This window comes from Squalius cephalus (assembly GCF_949319135.1).
Source record: "Squalius cephalus genome assembly, chromosome: 8".
NCBI lineage: Eukaryota > Metazoa > Chordata > Actinopteri > Cypriniformes > Leuciscidae > Squalius > Squalius cephalus.
In genome coordinates, this window is record NC_137129.1 from 31,432,554 (window position 1) to 31,438,009 (window position 5,456).

The window sequence follows — 5,456 nt, forward strand, 5'->3', positions numbered from 1 at the left end:
ACATATATATATATATATATATATATATATATATATACAGTGAGGAAAATAAGTATTTGAACACCCTGCTATTTTGCAAGTTCTCCCACTTGGAAATCATGGAGGGGTCTTGTCATCGTAGGTGCATGTCCACTGTGAGAGACATAATCTAAAAAAAAAAAATCCAGAAATCACAATATATGATTTTTTATCTATTTATTTGTATGATACAGCTGCAAATAAGTATTTGAACACCTGTCTATCAGCTAGAATTCTGACCCTCAAAGACCTGTTAGTCTGCCTTTAAAATGTCCACCTCCACTCCATTTATTATCCTAAATTAGATGCACCTGTTTGAGGTCGTTAGCTGCATAAAGACGCCTGTCCACCCCATACAATCAGTAAGAATCCAACTACTAACATGGCCAAGACCAAAGAGCTGTCCAAAGATACTAGAGACAAAATTGTACACCTCCACAAGGCTGGAAAGGGCTACGGGGAAATTGCCAAGCAGCTTGGTGAAAAAAGGTCCACTGTTGGAGCAATCATTAGAAAATGGAAGAAGCTAAACATGACTGTCAATCTCCCTCGGACTGGGGCTCCATGCAAGATCTCACCTCGTGGGGTCTCAATGATCCTAAGAAAGGTGAGCAATCAGCCCAGAACTACACGGGAGGAGCTGGTCAATGACCTGAAAAGAGCTGGGACCACCGTTTCCAAGGTTACTGTTGGTAATACACTAAGACGTCATGGTTTGAAATCATGCATGGCACGGAAGGTTCCCCTGCTTAAACCAGCACATGTCAAGGCCCGTCTTAAGTTTGCCAATGACCATTTGGATGATCCAGAGGAGTCATGGGAGAAAGTCATGTGGTCAGATGAGACCAAAATAGAACTTTTTAATCATAATTCCACTAAACGTGTTTGGAGGAAGAAGAATGATGAGTGCCATCCCAAGAACACCATCCCTACTGTGAAGCATGGGGGTGGTAGCATCATGCTTTGGGGGTGTTTTTCTGCACATGGGACAGGGCGACTGCACTGTATTAAGGAGAGGATGACCGGGGCCATGTATTGCGAGATTTTGGGGAACAACCTCCTTCCCTCAGTTAGAGCATTGAAGATGGGTCGAGGCTGGGTCTTCCAACATGACAATGACCCGAAGCACACAGCAGGATAACCAAGGAGTGGCTCTGTAAGAAGCATATCAAGGTTCTGGCGTGGCCTAGCCAGTCTCCAGACCTAAACCCAATAGAGAATCTTTGGAGGGAGCTCAAACTCCGTGTTTCTCAGCGACAGCCCAGAAACCTGACTGATCTAGAGAAGATCTGTGTGGAGGAGTGGGCCAAAATCCCTCCTGCAGTGTGTGCAAACCTGGTGAAAAACTACAGGAAACGTTTGACCTCTGTAATTGCAAACAAAGGCTACTGTACCAAATATTAACATTGATTTTCTCAGGTGTTCAAATACTTATTTGCAGCTGTATCATACAAATAAATAGTTAAAAAATCATACATTGTGATTTCTGGATTTTTTTTTTTTAGATTATGTCTCTCACAGTGGACATGCACCTACGATGACAATTTCAGACCCCTCCATGATTTCTAAGTGGGAGAACTTGCAAAATAGCAGGGTGTTCAAATACTTATTTTCCTCACTGTATATATGTATGAGAAATTATGACTTAATTATTTTACATGTGGATCAATGCAGTAAAAAAGAATTGTGTGCTTTTATGGCTGTTTAAAAATACATGGGAAAAAGAGGCAAAGATGACAAAAAGACATGACGGATATATTAGCACAGGATAAGAGTCTGAGACGTAGAACCATGGCTGTGGTACGACTCCGGCCTGCTGTCCTCCGTGTGTCCTCTCCCAGCGCCCTTAGATTCACGCATCACTCATCGTGTCACAGTGAACTCCAGATGCTCTCACCCAGGAGAACCATCCCACCCCTCTCATCCCTCTTCATTCCCTCCAACAATTTAGTAATGAAATATTGATTTTTAGTTAGATTCATATTGATGCTATTAGCTTTGCATTGATAAATCACAGCTCTGTGCCCGTCGGTGGCAGAGCAAGTGTTTGCGGTGCAGTGCCGGGGAGATTACAATCAAGCCATTGATGTGTTAATTTGATGGATATCTTTGATTTCTGTGTCGTTTTTCCCCTCCCTTTTTTTCTACACTGTCCTCTATTTCCACGAACCGAGTTTCATAACAATGCTTTAGCACAAATCACACACAGCTGGATTTATGAGACTCACTGTCCATTGGAGCGCCTGCAGCCTTCTACACACTCTCTTGCTCCGTGTCTTAGTGTGTGTTTGTGGGAAGGTGATATCATACTCTTCGCCTCAAATCACCCACGCAGCATTTGAGTGTCAGCCTGCACACATCCCAATTAAAGCCCTGAGAGAAAAAGAGGTGAAGCTAAAACTCAAAGCCCTTTTAGTCTCCACCCACAGAATGTTTCTATAAACACAGCTGAGCAATAGATGATCATCAGCATGTCATGTAACATGATTAAATACACAATATTTTAATTAAAGCTAGTTTCTACAGATGCATTTCTTCTAAAACAAATACGTGAGGTGACTGTTGCTTAACATGTGCACAGTTTTTTTTTTCAAAAAGCACCTGTTAAATGATAATCTGAATAATTAATAATATAATAAATTACATCTTTATAAATAAAACATTATTATAAAACTGATAGTCTTCTACACTGTTAAGAACAACTTTATTTAGCAAATGCAAGCTGACTAACATTTCAGTCACAGACACAAAAACAAAATGTGAATTACTTCTAAATCTTCAACAACTACAAAAAAATAAATAAAATAATGCATGCTAGACTAACAATATTCCCCCAAATGTTGTCCCAAATAGTCAAACACATTTTTTCTGAACAAACACATTTCTTATATTGAACAATTTATTCCTTGTGTAGCTTTGCTTCAAAGTAATGTAGGCCTTTAAGTGTCATACAACTACATGTATAAGTGTAAGATAGAGAAAAGAGGTTTTTTTTTTTTCTGCCAATTTATCAATTGTTATTGAAAGAATTCAGTTGTGAATCATTAATTTTAATTTTTAATGGAATCTTTTATTTGCGTAAAGTTGCTACCAAAACTACCTTGTTAGTCTAAAGCACAAAATTACTTAGTGGAATAAGTAGTTATTATTATTTATTATTTTTACCATGGTTAAGTGTAATATTTTAATATGACCTTTTATTGCTTATTGCTTTAATAACACATTATAAGAAGAAATACCAATACATCTATTCAGTATAAGGTCTTGTAGATCTACCTTTAAAACAACGCAACCAGTTCTCACCAAATAACACAGAAAACATTTCTAGTAGCCAATACATAAAATAAAATAAAACACTTTTCCTTCCTCATTGCCACAATAACATTCAATCTGAACTGAGTTTAATTGGAAATTATGATGTCTACACACAACGCAAGTTCTCTCTCATAAGTGTATGTAATATGTATAGAGGGTAAATAAATGTAGGTTGTAAAATGTAATGCTTGCCTGTTTGTCTTCCCCTTTGACCCATACAGGCAAGAGGAAGTTCACAGTCTCCAAGGCACCAGATTACAACATTGATCCAAACCCAAAATGGCTCCATGTCTGGCATTTCAGAGGCCGTTTCCAAGTCAATGTCATTCTATTGGCCCCAAACTAAAAGAGACAAATACATCCGGAATAAGGTATCTGCCTCATTATGAGGCACCACAGATCAGAACTAAAATAGTTTAGACTGATTCACTGACCAACAAAATAGCGCCAGAGCTTCAGTTCGATAAAACCCAGCCTGTAGCCTTGCAGAGTGCCGTGCCCTTTCTGAGTAAAGTTGTACCATAGTACGACAAAAAAAATATTTATAAAGATTTATTCTTAGCCTACTTCTAGTAAAAAGATTGACGTTTTGGGATTTTAGCCTTAATTGGAGTTTTTAGTGCCTGCAATGTATTCATACTAGGGGTGTAACAATATATCGTGTCACAATATATCGCAATACAATAATGCAAGACTATGTATGGTGGATAGTGACAATATATATTGTGCATAATTCACCCACAATAAAAATAAAAATTACTGTGTGAGGAAAAAAATCTAGTTTTCAGAGTTTTAGTGTCAGTACTACATTAAGCTACTATATATAATGTGGAATATAATGTATAATAATGCAATGGGGGAATTCTTCTGTCCTAAAATGCCAAATGTCTTATGTTACCAGTAAAAGTTGCCTACATTGATAGTTGCTTACGTTGCCTATTGATAAATATATCTAGTCAGTTACCAAGTGCAAGCATATTCGTCTAAAATAATTCTGTATTTTCAGCTATTTATTCTGGTATCACCAGATTGCGTTGGGTTATTAGCACCAAGTCCAAGCCTATTTATTTACACCCACAATGTAATATCAAATTTAGCATTTAAATCAACAGTTGTTATCCTTTTATCATATGTCTTGGAGTAACGCAATAATATTGTATCGTGAGTTCAGTATCGTGATATGTATCGAATCGTGACATGAGGGTATCGTCACACCCCTAATTCATACTGTACATTTGAAATGCTACCATAGAAAAGTGCTTTAGCACGGCCATAACTGAAGCCTTCTCTCGCAGGTAAAGATGGAGTGGTTGCCTTGCTGTTGTGCTGGTATCAGACATGGGCTCTTCATCAGATGACTAATGGAGTTGTGCAGCTAACCAGGAGGCCCAAGGCTGTTTGTTAGCTCCTAACAAGGTGAACCAGCTCCTCCGGAACAGCACACTAGCGCTGAAGGATTTATTATAGATCTGCGTGTCCGCAGGCCATGGACGTTAGCGCCAGTCTCATTGTAGTGGGTCCACCACACTAGCAGAGGGCTTAGATCATTATTGCCTCATTGTTTTGATACAATTTTGAAGAGCGGATGATGGATGGATAGATAATTGGTTGAGTAAAGGAGTTTCGGTAGAATAGCACATGAGAGTAAAGGATGGACTGCAGAAATACATGGGAAAGATAGAGAAAAGTGAGTTTTGAACCTATTTTGAGAAGGAATTTAGAAAAGAGTTTGCAGTCTCTTTAGTATTGTTTAGTAGTTGACGTTGAGTAGCTGGCAGAATTTGTGATGTAACATGATTAATATTTTTTACATTTGTTTATTATTTTTATTTATTATTTTTTTTTAAATGTTGATTTAAAAAAAAAGCTTTTGCTTATACTTTTGGAGTTTGAAAAATAAATGCACAAGCTTATATTCATAAGACATGACAATCCGGTAAAAAATTCTCGCTCAAATTCTCCCAGAGAAAACTCTGTACCGTTCTGTCCTTTTGTCCCTCAGTCAATACAATCAGCCGGTGTCATCCAGCGGTCAGTCTCCGTGCAGGAGGGGCAGGTTTGTGAGAGGTAGCAGGGGCTTTAAGCGACGCTAATCACCGCGCTCGCTGTCAATCGCCTGCCAA

The 5,456-nt window shown here is 38.4% G+C and overlaps 1 long non-coding RNA gene across 1 annotated transcript in view; it reads left to right on the forward strand.

The window, feature by feature from the left end:
* The window catches only part of LOC307162841, a 13,380-nt gene extending 8,626 nt beyond the window's left edge, over nucleotides 1–4,754 (forward strand). The window contains exons 4-5 of the long non-coding RNA XR_013821979.1: nucleotides 3,555–3,704; nucleotides 4,629–4,754. This is a non-coding gene — a long non-coding RNA (uncharacterized lncRNA). The remainder of the gene's footprint in view (nucleotides 1–3,554; nucleotides 3,705–4,628) is intronic.
* Nucleotides 4,755–5,456: the final 702 nt, after the last annotated feature.